The sequence below is a fragment of the Cardiocondyla obscurior genome, linkage group LG10 (assembly GCF_019399895.1).
Source record: "Cardiocondyla obscurior isolate alpha-2009 linkage group LG10, Cobs3.1, whole genome shotgun sequence".
NCBI classification, from domain to species: domain Eukaryota; kingdom Metazoa; phylum Arthropoda; class Insecta; order Hymenoptera; family Formicidae; genus Cardiocondyla; species Cardiocondyla obscurior.
The window spans coordinates 5,364,210-5,382,691 of NC_091873.1; the positions used below are offsets into that span (position 1 = coordinate 5,364,210).

At 41.1% G+C, this 18,482-nt stretch overlaps 1 protein-coding gene across 1 annotated transcript in view; it reads right to left on the reverse strand.

The window, feature by feature from the left end:
* Ddr (discoidin domain-containing receptor 2) overlaps positions 1-18,482 on the reverse strand; it is a 235,906-nt gene that overhangs the window by 216,861 nt on the left and 563 nt on the right. The window contains exon 2 of the mRNA XM_070662541.1: positions 18,410-18,449. The gene's annotated coding sequence lies outside the window, so the exon portion shown is untranslated. The remainder of the gene's footprint in view (positions 1-18,409; positions 18,450-18,482) is intronic.

The window sequence follows — 18,482 nt, forward strand, 5'->3', positions numbered from 1 at the left end:
GTGGGAAGAATCGAATTTCACACAATTCGGCTCCGCCGCGTGTTGACGCGAGGACGTAGCGAAATTGTTTTTCTACCCTGCCCGCGCCGTCGCCGCCCACAAAAAGTAAACGGAGATACTTCCGCAAAATATTTCCCTGCCTCTGAGATTTCACCATATGCTGGATTTAGGGACCGGACAGAAATGCGCGGCGTTAAGAGCCGGCCCGTCGAAGAAAAGTAAGCCGCAATCGTGTAAATACCTACGCGCCACGAAGCAGAAGAATCCAAATAAAAGTAATGGAATGTAAGAAATAAAAAGAGAGACCAAAAAAGAAAAAGTGTTAAGAGTTTAAACAACAGCGTGTAAAATTAGGAGACGGCACACGAGAAGTTGGAAATACAGTCCGCCAGATGTTACGGCGAGTACACTGAGGTACAAGAGAGTTAATACTTTAATTACTATTCAAGATCTTGTCGGGACACCGAGCATGTCCGAGTACTTATATAATTCTATTAAAGCAGTCGATGGAAATTCGCGTTGAAAATTACCCAACGATTACGTCGTTAAGGTTAAACGATGAAGACGATCAAGACCGCGTGAAAGATCACATTACTGAACCCTACGAGAAAATAAAGTATGTAGAAATGAACGTAACGTACAAGACTGCGCCTACGCCAGAAACAGCAAGAGCGAAATCGCGGCGGTAAATAGCGGCGCGAAAAGAGAGACGTTACGCTCCAAGTAGTGGAATGTAAAGAAAGCACGATATCCGCGAGGGGAGAGAAAGGCGCCAGTTAGAGTTTGCGCGTAAAGGAAGACCGAAAAAAAAGAAAAAAAAAAAGAAAAAAAAAAGAAATACAAGTATCGAGCAAAGGGTGGCACGGCGAAGGGGTCGAACTGCGTAGCTTTTTCACGACGACCTCGGTGAAGATCGAGGGGACGGGAGAGAGGGTGCCCCGACCTCGCGCCGAGAATTACGAGGCTCAGGTGTGCGTGGCTACATTATTAAAAAACAAGAAACCTCATCATTTTCGCCGGCTCTCGTAAAGATATTAAACGGAAACTTTATGTTGCCGGTGTGCTCGTCGCGTGCGCCTCATAGGCACGCGCGCGCGGGGGATTTCCGTTTCGTGTTCCGCCGCGACGATACGCATACACGCGAAGAAAGAAACGTGTGTGCGTCCGCGATAGGTGACGTACCTTCGCCTGTGGAAGTACCGCCGTCGGAGGAAGCGCGTACAATCGATTCGCGAACTTCCGTTCTTTGTTCCTCGGTGCGCGCCTCTATCGTTTTACGCTTTACATAATGCTTCTGCGGGTTTATTGCGGCCGATGAGTTACGGGCCCACGCAGCTACATCAGCTGGCACGCGCTTCATCGCGATTATGAAATTATTAATTTAAGTGTAAATAATGAACCCCGCGAGCAGCTTGAGGTTTTAAATAAGTCGTGACATTACAGCACGCGTTAAAGAGAACGGAACACTACGTTATTTGCTGCATTTTTTTTTTTTTTTTTTTTTTTTTTGAAGAAAAAGGCATCTCGTTTTAGAAATATTTTTATCGCGAAATAATAGGAAAAATATTACGATCGATAAACGCTACAAAAAAAAAAAAAAAAAAATAGCCCGTTACTAATATTCTACAATATATGGCACTCATGGATAATCGATATAATACCTCTATTTTTCTTTTTTTTCACCGGCTAATAGTAGCAGTTGCATGCTCATTTTATTTTTTATCTTTTTTTCGTCCGCACTTATGATCGAAAACTTTTCTCGCAGCAGAATTTCAAGCGCATGCAAACCTGACTCGAATGCGAATGTCTTGTATTCCGTGGCCGTTTCTTTCGCCACGTGTACTTTTGCATCGGCTGGTGTCAGCAAGTTGAGTTCCCAGCCGATTCCGTTACAACCGTAGACGACGTGCGTACGTGTGCAGCAAACACCCGCACACGCACACACATATTCATATATGTAGATAGCACGATCGCACGAGCCGTAAGAGGCGCACAGACCTCACACAAAGAAGAATACAGAGGAGAAAGGCAGAGAGAGACAGAGAAAGAGAAAAAGAGAGAGAGAGAGAGAGAGAGAGAGAGAAACGCGCGTCCGGCTGGCTTGCGGAAAGTTGGCGCGCTGGCGCTAACAAGCAGGTGTTGCAGGTGCCACGAAGCCTCTATCCTACCTGTACCACTATCGCGTTGCCTTTCTCACCGTCTCCGCCACCTCGGAAGGCGCATTGACTCGCGCGAACAGAGTTTCTCTGGTCTCGTCGTACTATACGAAATCCCCAGGAGCTCCGAAAGGGTTTAGCCACCTTTACTGATCGTACCCTAGTGTCCGTTTAATATTGCACGCTTCTCAGACGATGTATTCGCCGGCACGTATTATGTCTACCGCATAAATAGCGATGCGCGATGCATTCACGCAGAAAGCAAGTATCTCGTTCTAAGATCTCCGAATACATTAGCGCTGGAACGCCTTCGGGCCCTGTCATGTTCGATAGAGTTGGACGTCGGCATGGCGCACCGTTCAATCATGCCGCGCGTTGCATTTTATTTTCTCCCTTTGGCTACATTTTTATTTTTTAGTTAATTATTTATAAATAAAAGTTTAGCGAAATTTAAAAAATAAATCGGTAAGTATTACATGTTTATATGTAATTCCCTGTTTGTTCATTCAGCGAAGAAATCTCGAGATAAAAAGTACACGACTGAAAACCACTGATTTGTGATAATTATTTGGATAAATACTTTGACGTTGGGAAGCTGTGTTTAATATATCTTGTCTTTTTTCTCACGTCTCGGTGAGATCTTTTGCGCTCTTTTACGCCTTTCAATCCAAACGCGTACTTGAATGCGTCAGCACGAAATGGTGAATGATATGGGGAGTTTCTTTTTTTTTCCTTTTTTTTTTTTTGCGGTATCTAAGTTAAGAAAGGAGAGAAAATGAACGTCCACAGAGCGTACCCGGCTAGACTGTTGATTTAAGCTCGGCAAAACGTCGCGAGAGATTGGTACGTTTGCATGGGCGCGAACGTATTTTCGTTTCGCGGTGAAAGAACCTTCACGGACTATTTATACTGCGCACGTGAATCGTATACAGTTTTATCGCGTTTACGGTTTTATGGGGCCCGTTTAACGGGATACAATAAAAAGCCACTTTAGGCCATAATATGAACCTGTGTCCGACTACGTCACGCGGCACGCCGAAAGTACATGCTCCTGTAATTTTAACATAATTGCTTTTTATTGCTCATTAACATATAATCTTCTTTGCGCGATTTAAAAAAAAAATTGCGATCGATCAAAGTCAAATGATTAATTTCATCATTCTAATTATATGTTACGATAACGTCGTGGATACGGGAAAGCGTATTATTCACTTGCAAGTGCACGATTATATATATTTTTATGAGCCCGCGGGATTACGTCGGATTATAGTAAATTACCCGCGGTAATTAAAAACGGTCGTTTTCATCAACCACTTTGCATAAACTCGCTATACCGCGCGCCTATCCCGAGCGCTATTCTTGCTCGGCGAAATAACGGCGTTCAGTCGTAGAATAGAAAAGTTCTTAGTGATATACCTTGTTTCCCCTATCAATTTCCTCGACGTAAATCTACGGCCATAATCAAAGTTGGTACCTCGACGGAGCTACGACCTCTGCCCTCGGCGAACGGCTGACTTCGGAAACTCGCATAGTCTACTCTAGGATAGATAATACGGACATACATATTGCACCGCGACTACGGCATCGTGCTCGTTCAATCGTGTTCTTGTTCATTCGTCGGCGAAGAATGTCGCGAAACACGCGAGCCTTGCCAGCGAGCTTCTCTATTCTATCCTATTTAAAACAATTTTCTGCCCTTTTCCCGGCCTATTTGTGTCCCTCTTAAACCCTTTTTTTATTAATTAAAAAATATGCGACGTATGTATAACCATGTAATTGTTTAATTTTATTATGTGATATCCTCAGCCTAGGTGAGAGTTCCGTAAGCATGAAATTAGTCGGTACAATGTTAGGAATCTCTTCTGATTTCCGGTACAACGTAAAACTGTAAGAGCAGTATTTTAGTTTACAGCGTAATTTTGCAGAAAAGAGATTTGTCTTGCAGCACCGGGCTCTTGAGAAAGCATGTAGCCACTAATTGCATTGCGTTAATAGCGGCCATCATCTATGCTTACCGACTTTAAACGCAGCTTATTTCCGGCGGAATGACCGCAGACTGATTATACGGAAATCATCCGAGATTCCTCTGGTTTTAATTAACAAAAAAAAGTTTGGAGTTCTTCTGTATTTAATTAACAAAGAAAAAAAAAACAAAAAAAAAAGGTTTTGAATCTTAGAAAGCGTCTGCGTATTTTAATCGATTTCAATAACTGCGGGTTTTAAATAGTCTCGTTCATAATTGTTCCGAGAAACCAGATGTTACACAAAGATAATTTTTCTTTTTCTTTTTTTTTTTCAGATTAAGTATTTCACGAATAAGAGAGCGTTCGCAGGGTACCGCGAGTTTCTGTGATATTTTTTCTTTTATTATTACATCGCGTTATTCGGCTTTAATATCCAATATGATGTTTATCGCCGCGTAGATATCGACTTCGCAAAAATATTCAGTCCTTTGGACAGCGCCCGGTTAAAAAATTTATTTAATACGTTATTGAAATGAAACCGTCGGGGCGAGTTGTATCTTTAACCTTTCACCGACAATCGGTCGAGTACAATCATTCAAAGTGAAATCCGTACAAATATGTACTGACTGCTCGTCTAATCTCTCACGCCGCGTAGTAAATACTGACAGGGGGTCAATATTGAAATATCTTATCGTGAAAAGCGCTATGCACGCCTGAAATATATTAGGAAACTCACTCTCCTATATATCGCGCGCAATGAGTCAGAACACTAAAAAGATAACTAGCCAATTTCGTATTTTTAAGCATTTACCGTGAGACGAAGTCGTTTCAGGTAAAAAATTTTGATTAATGCCTAACAGAAAATATATAACTAAAATATTTTAGTTTTATGAGAGGTTTAAGATAATTTACGAAGAAGATAATTAAGTGGAGTTTTAAATAACGATCGAGAAATATATTCAATAAAGGAAAGTGATGGTCGGAGGATGCAAGTTACTCCTAGCATAGTGTATTGTGAATCTTCAATTTCAACTGCCAAGCACGAATATGAGAAATGCAGCTGCTAGCCAGAGATTTGGCGAAAGCCTTTTCGGGGATGAGGAGACGTAGCCGAGGCAGTCGGCGAGAGGAGCTTAGACCGGTAAGCTCGCGGGCTTTGCTCCGCGTCGGGAGATCGACGGTCCTGTATTTCCTATATCCCGGCTGCTCCTTTGGGGTATAGTCCAGATCCTGACCATCCCTCGTTAAATCCCGGGGGGGTATACATGCGAAGGATCGTCCAGATCGTGCGTACGGTACCCGGTCTCGATGTTTTCGAACGTGCGTATAATGCCGCCACCTGCGACTCGACTGAAATGCCGACTTCGAGAATGGAAGGGTGTCGTCGCGTGTATATGCTAATACGTTAGATCCCCGTTTTTTTTATTTTATTTTTTTTTTAATAAAGCACATTTCGCGAGCAATTTTTTTCCTAGTCTAAATAAATTAGAAAACCTAATCCTTCTGTCCTAATAATTTTCAAGTAATTTTGTAACAATAAAAATTTATATTTTATTATATTTTATGATGTACCGATTACAATAAAAAATTAATTACTTTATATATGAAAGGCTTTCTATTTTTGCAAAAGTAACCTAGTTATACGAGTTCAGCGACACGTCTTTAAATAGAAACGGGTTTAAAATATACCGCCTTTGAAGTGGTAGATAAGAAAGCAAAGCTCAATGATATCTACTTTTATCTAATATAAACTGACTGAGAGGATATCAAACGATACCAAGTAAAAGCGACACGATTATTTCCACGAACGCACGTATTTGAATTTGATAATAAATATCACGGTCATTGATTTATAAGAAACCTGGTTCGCGACGATTCAGATTCAATAATTTAAAAAAAAAAGTCCGAGTATGAAAAGCGAAAGAAAGCAAATCCGTTTCTCAGCCACGCCGCTCGCGCACAATAGCATTCTTCGGCGCGGCTTCTGAAAATATCCTTGCGCGCGATCTCACAAGCAGTCTGGAGGGATACCAAGGAGAAAAAAAGGAAATAAAGGGTGGGAAAATTTTTCGGAAGTGTAGGCAAATAGGGTGGCAGTCGGAATCGGCTGTACGAAGGTCCGCAACGATCTTTAGAGCTAAATGGCCGGCTTAGAATCTGATCGGTATTAAGTTGTCAAGGGTTGCTTTTTCGAATTCCTCCTGTCGGCTTTAATCCCGTTCTAGAATGAAGCCGTCTTCAACCCCCTGTCAGATGCCGCCGGAACCCACGTCGTGACGCGCGGCGGGATCGTATGTTTACGCCATGCGTACCGTGACTCTGTTAATCCCTCCGCAAAAGGGGTCGGTCCAGTCTTTTCGAACGCTCTTGGCATTTAGCATATTCCCCTCCCATACTAGCCCGGGACAACACTTTCGCCACCGCACTTTTATCGCGACGCGACGGGAGCGACGACATGTGTGGCGAAAATGGAAATTGGCAAAATAAGAGAAAATGAGAATTCTAAAAGAGGACAATTTCGTTAGGCTATTTTAATGGATTCGTACGGCGACGCCGTTTGTTAGAAAAATTATAACACGACGTTGATAATTTTTTAAAATTAATATTGTTATCGCGGCGCGGGCAGATACAAAAGATTTTCTCGCGATAACATTGTAGGTTTCAATTTCCCTAGCACAGTACGTAATGCATCAATTAATTAAACCATGTCGTTGTATTATATCTATTTGGAGACTGGCAAGTTTTTATTTAAAAATTTATGCAATTACGAATTAAACTTTTTTCGAATAACGAGAGATTTTATACGATATAAATCCAAACCTGAGTAGATAAAACAATTCCAATAAACGAGAAATACAAACGTTTCCGGTCAGTTTCTCTTTCATATCGCGCGATGCTTGACTGCGTTAATTTGACCGCGTCAAATATCACGTTGGCTTCTTTTTTTTTATTTATCTGACACGTAGCTCGCGTCATACGTTTAGACAATGTGTCCGCCGGTGCGTTAATGCAATCCGTTGCAAAAAGAAAAAAAAAAAAGAAAAAGTAAACGTAACCGTCTATTCTTGTTACTAACCGTTTAGCAGAAATCGAGACGTTCGAGTCACGAAGAACTATCGCGAGAAGAGCTATACTCTCAGAAAGTGTGCGGAAGTACTCGAGAAACGGTCGAGGACTTCAAGAGTGATGTCGAGTCATGAGTACTCGAGGTACTCGGGGTCAGAAAATTGCTGATCACTAGAAAATTCTTGGGTAAGCCTTTTACCCGGACGAAGGCATTCTTATTGGCACATATCACTCGCGCAGGGGCCGCGATAACGTTGAAGTAAAAATATTTTAACTTGAAATGGTATCGAGAGAACCCGTCTGCGATCGCGAGATATAAGCAGCGTTAGATTAATTTTAGGGAGCACTTATTTAAATCCCTTAAAAGTTTTTTATAGGAGATTTTGCGAAATAAGTTTTAAGAAATAAATTTATTCGGTACAAAGCAACATATGCGACTTTCTTTACGATGCCAATTAAGTTAAATTCCTTTTTCCGTGTCGCGAATTCTCCGGAGAGGGCTCGGTGAATTTATGGTGTATTTGAAAAGTATATATGATATACATTGGAGCTCATTAAGAGGCAATGTGCGCGCACGAACGGCTTTGGAAACTTCAGATATACATCTACGTTGCTCATCGATCTGCATTAAAATACTGCGGGTGGTTTGAGAAAAGAAGAGCTCCCCGTAAATATTTTGATGAACTTACAGGCTTACGGATATTCGCGAAGGGGGACGGTTCTACTGTGCCAGCGGGGAAAAATGTCTCTTCGGAATCCTCTCTAAATTGAATACAAGATTCTTTTCATAAAGTTAAATCGGAGTTGGGGGACACTGGGAAACAATTCTATACCGCGCAATTCATGATCCTGATTACCTTTTGTGCGCGCAGCGATATTTCCGCGCGGTACAAAAATTGGACAAAAATACGCGTATTCGTTTATTCGCTATTCCGTGTCCGTAACCGTATTATACACGCCGTAAAGAATTTCGTGTCGAAAAACACCCTTAAATGTGCGGGGCATCTCATTTCCTCCTATCCGAGAGTCTACGTGACATACATTAATCATGTCCCGTTCGTACTTAAGCGTAAATTTGATTTTATTCACCCTCGTCTCGTCCACCGAACTGGGGTAGAAACGCCTACCGCCGACATTAAATTTCTTTATTATTCTTCTTAATTCTTCTTTATAAAATCTTTCTTCCGTTCCCATTTAATTGAAAACAGAAATATAAAATTAAGCGAATATCCATTTTTAGATGAAAATTAAAAAGAAAAAAAAACTTAATAAAATGTCTTTTAATTAGCTAATGTAACATCTAGCTGATGTACGCATACATTTATTATTACGACCAAGAGAAAGATTATCTTTAAAACAAAAGTTCACCGAGAAAAAAAATTTTTCATTCTCGTAATATCCTGAGTAAGAGCTTATTATTTCCTTCGATCATCGAGTTCCTCATCAAACAATCTTCAACGGATAATCGCAGAAAACATCGTCGAACAGTAGAAAAGTAAGTAGAAGTGATGTTCGAGAAATCGCACGATCAACATTGAAAAGAAAGTCTCGGATTCGAGTGAGATTTGAGTAGGATTCGAAGCAAGCAGGAAAAAAAAAAAAAAAAAAAAGCGGGGGAGCGAGAAAAAAGTGGCAAGTGTTCGACCGATCGACGGAGACGTAAGTGAAAGGCAAGACTGAGGAATTGCGGGTGTACGCGTAATAAGGGCCAGTCGCACCCTAAGTGACCAGAATGGCGCAATAATTCGTGGCTCTCGTGACGTTAAGAGGTCTGCCCTTTGCGTTCGTAGGGCCTACGTGTAGGTACGTGTTCGGCCTCCCATACGGTTTTGCAGGCATCGTCCTAAATATAGACTCCCCCCCCTTACAACCTGACGTCCAATTATAGCTCTTTGATGCCCCGCGAGCCTCTATCGCGCTCACTTTAACACTCGCACTTCGGCGATAATTTTATCGCGAAGTACCGACCATTCATCGATAGCAAATCGCGAGAGAAATCGAAAGGCAAACGGAGAGAGAAAACGATCAAGTTGTTAATGAAATCATTTCTTTTTTTTTTTTTTTCAAGTTCTTGCCTTTAAAAATGTTATATTATCGTTCACATTGTGACAAACAATATTTTATAAAAATAATTTTATTTCTATTTTATTTTTGTTTAACTTCCCGCGCGAAGACAGATCGTGTATGATTTTATCTCGCGCTCAAAGATAACATGCCCACGATTATAATTTTCCAAAGTATTTTTAAGCTGCGCCTGCAAGCGAAATAGCGATCTATTTTGACTCGTTCGCGTTCTTATTTAAACGTTGCCGCAGAAACGATCAATCAAGTAACGAATTTAGAAGATATTAATGATATAATATTTTTGATATAAAATATCTTTTTACTTTAATACCTCACTTATTTTTTTTACCAAACACGTACAGGTCTTTTTTATTTTTGTTACAGACAGTGGACGAATGTACAGCTAAATGTAGCAGTTTCATCCGATGGCGATCTCATCGACGCATTTCGAAAAGCTTGTTACTAACAAGAAAGAACTGCCCGTTCTATTCTACCTTTTTTTTCTCCCCCCCGCGCCGTCCTTGCATTTCCGGCACACAATAAGCGCTTGGCACAGACGAGCTTAAAACACCCTCTCCCGTCTGTGGGAATTAGCATGCTTGGAAACCGGAGGGCCTCAGGTGCACCTATGTCGGGGGTGTACGCGAAACCCAACCACTAACCCTCTACTCCTTCATTTGGTACTACCCCTTCGTTTTGCCTGTCCCCTGCGCGGTGGAAATAGCATACAAGATAGCGCGTTTTTCAACGACAACGATAACGACCCCGTGGAAGTGGATAATCTTCGAATATGCCCGAGTATTGAGAGAGCTTGCAAATATTTGGTTTGAAAACGCATCGTGCCGCGCATTAAATTTAAGCCGATATCTAAACTCTCCGCTTTCTGTTCCTCTCGTCATCGCGGATATTAGACTCGCGGGACAAATTTAATTCATTATCGTCTTTCGATATTTCGTAATTACTGCACGTCCGATAAGATTATGAATAAAAATAAATAAGACGCTTTTAAATATATTTGTCACCAAGTGTGACAAGAACTATGTTAATGTTTAAAAGAAAATACGTACTTAGCGTGTTTGAAGCTGAATTTAGAGACGCACGCGAGATCGAACTTATGCGCTCGATGTGCGAGTAACCTGCCAGCACGCGCTTCTGAGTTATAAGATCAATATAATGCGTGCACGCATATTCTCACGTACGCGACGCCACCCTTTTACGAATATCACTCGCTTTTCTGTCCTATCGCATTTATCCGGAGGAAAGTGCACGAGGGAAGACGTTGATTCCTGGATATATAAATGTATACGGTGTCTAAAAGTTATGTTCCTTGCGAAAGAAATTACGCGCGCCCGCGATCCTATAAATCACGAGAACGTACGTAGAAATTCGTAACGTAATCTACAACAATAAATGAAATTTCCATATTCTATATTATCCCATATGGCCCGGCATTTATTCGGGAGATTTGACGGGTATCGATTTGCTCGCTAATTATCTCACGCGAATCGCGCGTTTCGTCGCTAACCATTTTAATTAAGTCACATACACGCCACGGTGGAAGCGCTCGCAACACTTTCAGCGCGATTCAGAAGATCGATATTTCCCGACACCCTGTGGATATACGTGCGTGCGTCCGAGCATGCGACCGGGTCGCGCGTGTGCGTGAGGGGAGGGAGAGGGGGGGGAGTGCGTGTACGAACGAAGGCTCGCATGCCGATGTACATCGCATCGGCACCCGCACGAACGAGCCGAGTTAATAATGCACTCATTATTTTATCAATACCCAGAATATCGGATACGACACGTCTCGCGTATAGGGCTGGAAGGTGCTCGCAACCATTTCGCTCGTCTGCTCGCCGGTACCCGCCGCTACCACCGCCGCCGCCACCCTTCACGACTGCTATTCCCAGGTTGACTGACTGGGGGCGGGGAGGAGAAGAGAAAGAGAGAGAGAGAGAGTGAGAAAGGGACGTGCAAGGGGGTTGAAACGAATTTATGGCCGAGGCATATAACCCGCGCTTGATGGCGAGCTCGTTTCGAAATTGCCCGACCATGTAACAACTGCGAGCATTAATATTTGATTGGCTATACGTGCGGTGGACTTTATTCGAAAAATGTACCTTTTCTCTCTCTCTCTTTTCCCTACTTTTTTTTTTTTATGCAAAATTCAAAGCTGTCTATTTAGCCGCGATATATAGCGCACATTGAAGAAAGCTTACTGTTAATTGTTTGAACTCGCGCTCAGATATGTCGTAATCACGATAACTAGCGGTTCGAAACAAATATACCTTTGTGGACTAATAAAATTTATTTTCGCGTTAACTTCGAATTATTCATTAACATTACGTACCCGCACACGCGACGCGCATACGCCGGGATTAAACGCGTTACCTATAGACTTCAATTAAAAAATAATTGCCGCATTCGGCCATTTATCATAAGCGCATTAAAACCCCGCGATAAAACCTTGTTTCAATATATCGGCAAATTGGCCTTGCGTATCGCGTGCACGTTTGCAATCCGTTAAAGTTCATGCAAATAATATCGGTCGCGCATCAATATCTGCTCGTTTCTGTTGCACGAGCACGCGAGGATATACGCGAAGGAACGTTCGGCAACGGCTCATAGCACAATAATGACAATAAATTACGGGAAAAAGAAAAAAAAAAACAAAACAAAAAAAAATCAGATTGTGCGCCGCGATATAATGATCGCCTCGCGAAAATAATAAACCATCATCCCTTTCCGACGCTCGTGCACTTGTGCGCCTGTTCGCTGGAAATGACAAAGTGATCGGAATCGACGGCGTGCATAATCGGACCTGCGGTATCTTTTACGGCCTAGATCGCTTATCGACAACTGGCGTAATAATAGCGATACGCACGCTTAGCGTGTCCGTCATTTCAGTGTGAAAGGGAATAAAAGCGTCGCGTCGGATAGTTGATAGTTGTTTCAGTAGAACGAGCAAAATGAGAAGAAGGGCAAAATTTACGAGAAAGAGAGAGAAAGAGAGAGAGAGAGAGAGATGAAAGTGCATGTCACACGCGATACACTCTTTCCTATAAATACTCCGTAACATTGTAAAACATGTAAATGCATCTATTCGCATTCTGTGTTCTTTGCATTAATCTTTTTATCCGCCAGTTTGTCTCTATTGTACGATTACAAGTAATAAAAATTTATTATAATTTAAATCTCGATTTTTTTTCAAACAAGCAGATTATTTGAGCCTACTTGAAAAATAAATTATTTTACACCGTTGTCGCTTTAGATTGTTATTAGCTATTCTGTAAACCTGCAGTCGACGAAGCGCTTGATGTTAACTTGTGTGGTAAGTATAGCTATTTCGTCAGCGTTATCGCACGTTTTAAGGCGTACAAGACGATCGATAAGTCTCAATGCTTACTCTCGACTACACAAAGTACACGACGAAGCAATTTCAACAAAGTGAATAACTGTCAGCAATTTATCTGAATAAGCCTATCGCGACTTATACATAGATATGCGCGCGCTCGCGTGGACGTGTACGCGACGTGTCGGCACCTGAGAATGTGTGCAAACGTATGCGTGTTCGTGCACGTGGGACGATTTTAAGACCGGCGAGATAATCGCGTAGCAGGTAGCAGGTGTCACGTCGGCGACGATGACCGCTCCGAGATATGAATTTGAAGGAAGCATATACGTCGTGTAATGACAGATACGCGAAGAAGGTTCAGTAGATTACGCATAATCGATTCGACTGATTTATCATCACGAGAATGTTGGACGGCCGTTCGCTCTCGTGATTATCTATGCGTATTATCAGTGACGACTGCTTTCGTATAAAAGATTTCTTTGATTTTTATTTTCTTTTTCTTTTTTTTTTAAGCACTCAAAAATTTCCAATTATTTTATCGTATACCGAAATAAAATAAAAAAGTAAAAATATGCACTTCTCTAAATGCAAATGAATATTGCCGAGACAATTATTTTATATTATCAGAGATTACAGAGAGCGCGCTTCGCTATCACTATCACTCGAGAGATGAACGACCGAAAGAATGACGGTGATTTATCGCGGCGATTTTTTACGATTAGAATTAAGAAGCGCGACGAACGATCATCAGATTTATTAATCCTGACCGATAACCAGATAACAATATATCTATACCTCGCGATAATAAAATATACGTATAAATGCACGGTACATCGGAATTATAATTTTTAATAATTTCCCCCCTTTTTTTTTAGGTAGAATCAGTTACGGTAAATACTTAATTGAAGATCAATAATTCGTACCGCTGTTATTATGAAGCGCTTAAATTCTTCTATTTTCTCAGGCAAGCGGTTTCAGGAAATTTTCGCGAAACTTTCGCCGAGTTAAATAAGGAGCCACAATTAATCACTTACTGTTTTTCAACGGGTACTCGTACATCCGCGTTTAACGCTGTTTCTCATGGCTTAAACTTCCCGTGGACTTTTAACAAGATGGAATCTTGTTAAGCTCTCCTAACTTCGTCGACATCGCCAAAACTAACTTTAAAAACTGTTTTAGTGAAATATTTGAATATTAAAAATACCTCGGGATTAGTGTGTAAATTACAAGTTACGGATGAATATTAGAATTAATTTTTAATTTCGACTAGCGGTTCATTCACCTCGTAAGCCGATTATTAATTATTTGATCGACGATAATGGATATCAGTTAAATATAACGTGCAATGAAAATTTCAAGCCATCACCAATTTATTTTTCGGCTTTAGAAAATCTTACACGGTATTTTAATAGCGGAGCAAAAGGCCTAGATGCCGGACCTGCGTTGGCGGTGGACTCATTAATTTCTTTGGCAGAGTTTCTAATTGGCTGCCTGATCTTTTATTTATGACATACATCGATTTTACGAGAGAAAAGTTCCACGTTAATAACGTTAGTTAAATCCTTTCGCACGCCTCCGAAACCAATATTTATGCGTTCTATTTTATGCATTTTACTTTAATGATTTTACTTCGTTTACAAAGGAAAGAGACGCGAGGCTGTTCCAAAGAATTCATCGCTTTTATTTGTACCGTGGCTTAAAAAAATTTTAAAAAGAGAGATATAATATATGAATCTAATATTGCACTTATACACCAATAAAACGCTACGTATATTACGCCGCTAGTTTACAGAAAGCCCCTGCCATTTTTTTTCATCCTCGATCTTTCTACGGCACTTAGAAAGACGCTGGAAACAAGAAAGAGAACCCTTAAATTCATCATCGGAGGCATCTCAAAGATACGGGTCGTTAAGCTGGGAGCTTATGATTCACGATCGGCTTTGTATCCGCGAAAGTCTGACTGCTCCAATGAGAGAGAACTAAACAGCGGAGAAGAAAGGTACCGATGCCAGCGAGGAAAGAAAAACCAGGCCTACGGATCCTTCGCGTCGAGGATAATTGAGGGTTCTGTGAATCAATACACCGCGCCGGGGCGCGCGGAACGATATGCCGGAAGGCTCACGGGATTTCGAAGTATAATGCCCGGTATCCGAGATATAATTAAGGCGACTTTTCAATTTAACTCCGATATTTTAAAAGATATAATTAAGGACCAACCCGCCACTCAGTGACGAGGCCACTAATTGCGCGAGGGGGAATCCCTGAGGGATATTCGCCTGGAGGGCGGAGGCATTTCTATGCCTGCCGTACCTACGTATATATGTATACGCGTACAACTACGTACCCTACACCTTTGGTACGGCCGTACCCGCACCATCGGCGCGCCGCAGCACGACGTGAAACACACCATGGACACGTCCTGCGGCACGCCATGGTACACGTCTACCATAGATGTCCCCCGGGAACGATCCATCCACATCTCTCGCGCTGCGCCTCCGTCGTTCGCGGGACCTCACTCCTTGTTTCTTCCACCCTCCCCCTTAATTTTTTTTTTTTTTTCATTTCTCTTCCGTGTCCTCTCTTTTTCTCGCGATGCTCCTCTTTCCGCGTCCTCCTTGTTATCGGGTACAAGGTCAAACCGATCGAAGGTAATTTTCTTGTTTTTTTTTTTTCCGTTCCACTTATCCCCCGAGAACCATTCTTTTCGCGCTCCCTTTTTATTTTCGTTCTAACGCCCCGCTCCTTTCTATATTATATATTCTATTCCTTTTCCTTTCCGTCTCTCTTACTTCTCTTATAGAATTCGCGAATTCGAGGACGACGAGAGGACCGAGAGAAAAGCATAGATGGAAATTAGTTCGAGATACAGTTACCCATCGGCGAATTGGATAAAACTTTTTGGACGCGAGCCCTAATTAAAAGTACTACCGATCCTGAGGGAAATATTCGTTGACCGATGACGAACGTGTTCGACGTAATTATCGCTTTAACTTTTTCTCATTATTCAATGCGTATACGACGGCATAAGTTAGATATAATACAACGAATTGTAATTTATAACTTCGTCGGAAATCAAGCTCGAAAAAGTTGCAAATATGTATCCAAAATATTATAATTCAATAGTGTTAAAAATTAATTTTTATAACTATTTTATTGTTCAAAAAAAGTATTATTAAAAATAAATAGCGCGCGCGAAACACGTACTTTACACCGTTTAATCGTCATAAAAATTTCACTGTGCACGCGTGTCGATTTCCCGTGCAATATCGCATCCGTGCCATTTAAATTCTAATGAAGAGCTATATAGAATATCGGCGCTGAAGAAATCGAATAAGCCGTGCTAAATTGCCGAAATTTCCAATCGGCAAAGTCGCGTTCGCGCGGAGACCAGTGATCGATTTAACCGACTCGATCGGAACGAGACTCGCAATTTCGGTCGGCGTAATTACGTGATAAAAGTGGAACGAATGACTTTTTTCCACAAGAAAAATATACGGCTAAATGCAATATAGATTTCAAATTAAGTTACACTATCCGCGCTATACGTTACACATATAAGATACTATCCCGAAAGATTTGTCGAAGTTCGTAATATTGATCGTGCTCCCCGAGATTCAATTTCTTATTCTAATTTATGAGTTTCCTAGTAAAAAAAAAAAAAAATAAATAAATAATTATAATTATGTACGTACATAATTTTATTCCGGCGGCAGAATTAAAATTATGTACGTACATACCTATGTAAATGCATGGAAATTCCGGAAACCAGAAACAAGCTCGAACGGAATAAAGTATCAAATATTCTCATCGCGTCGCTAATGCTTTCGCATATTATAGACATCGCGACACAGTGTTATTCAAGACGATAAGATTTCGCGGGCGTATTCGCGACTGCTATTATGAATGCGATTTAAGGAGGCGAAGTCACGACGCGTCTGAGCTTCTCCTTCGCACAATATCGTAATCAAAGCCACCACTGTCTTTCCCGGCCGTCACAATAGCATCGTTCGAGAGGAATGGACCATCATCGTCGCCGTCGTCGGCACTCAAAGCTAAAAGACACTAATCTTTGAGCTACGAAGCGACGGAGAATAATGGATTTCATCTCGAAAATATCGTCTGAGGTACTAATAAGAATTGTTAAAGCACGATCAAAGCGTATTTTTTCGGTATCAAGAACAGTTTCGAGAAATTAGTACTACACTTATCATTCTATTATATATTTGAGTTAATTATGTATGTGATATGTATAATAATAATCAAAATCATTACAAAAAAACAAAGAAAAAAAAAATATATATTTATATAAAGAAAATTTACAAGATATCGATACGATTGATTAATATTTTAAATGCTACAAATAAATTTGAAACGCATTATGAATAGCATAAGATGTACTGTTAGTGTAATTTTATAAGATCTATTTGTAAATTTCATTGTCATGACGTTTTACTTCACGAAACTGGGCTTGATAGTGACAGGAAAGTTTACTGTAGTAAGTTAAAGGTCCTTTGCATAGAGAATTCCCTTTGATAAGAACTCACGACATCGTCGCATCGATTTCTCAAAGTATTACCAAGGGCCGACCACAAGGTTAGCGAGTTTCGTCGGAGAGGTTCACCAGGATTGACCCCTCGAAGATCAAAGGGAACCTCAAATCGATGGGGTTGCCCCGATTCAATTTATCCGTACCGATTTTATCGCTACCACCGGGTTTTTCTCTTCTTTCCGGGAATAGGCACACCTTTCATTCGTTATTAAAGCCACGCAATCAGTGATTTCCGGCGATTGAATGTTGATTTCTCCCTAACCCCCTCCTCCCTCCCCAAGAAAGAAAATCACGATAATCTTTTTGTGAGCGGAAAAGGCTAATTATCTGGTTAAATCTGATTAAATAAAATCTATAAATTTTTTTTTTAAGTCGAATAAAAAGTTATTACGAATTTTTAAATATAATTAATTCGCGATATTATTTTGTAATATTTTAAATACGACAAGAAAATTTAGGCGATTAAATCAGCAAAACGTAAATTAGAAAGGAATTTATGATAATTATCCTGTAACTACAAAAGACTTCAATATATTCGTAGCAGGAAACGGAGGGCTGCCGGTTACGGCGACGTCGTGCGATTAAATATTTGTAAAATCGTCCTTTAGAGTTCGCGTTTGCCAGCGAGAGGGGATACACAGCATTTATAAATCCGCGAAGTCGGGAATTAACGACCGCGACAAGCGAACTGTGCCATTGTCTTTACTGAAAACTTCGAGCCAGATCGACGGAACTTTTCTCAGATGGCGAAAGGGCGTGCCCGTTCATAGGACGTCTGTCGGCAGTTAGCAAAGTATGGCACGCTCGGGGGAGCGCCCGATATGATTTCACGCAATTTCAGGGACAGAGGAACATTGTGAACCTCGGTGGAGTGGTTGCCAGAGCGGAGGGACGAGGGAAAGAGTACGAAAGGGAGACGAGGGGGACAAAGGGCTCTGAGTAGAGCGATTAGCACGGCCCATTGCGCGATGCTAGTGGCACACAACAGCGACCCTGTTCAACTTGGACCGTTTCCAACCATCCAGGACTATCCTTTATACTGACAGCATCGTCCTGAGTACAATCGGTGACACACGACGCGGGTAAAAAGTATTTTTGTTATAGTTGTACCGTGTGGCGCCATATCATTGTTACAAAAAAAAATATACTATTTGTTTTTAATTTTACCCACCCTAATATCATAATCATAATCATATAATAATAATCATAATAATCAATACATAAATGAAGCATTATAAAAAATTTTCTCACTCACCAGTTTGATGCGCAGCAGCAGAGATTTGCAGCTTTGAATCCTGCAACATACAAATAAAAAATAAAAATTATAG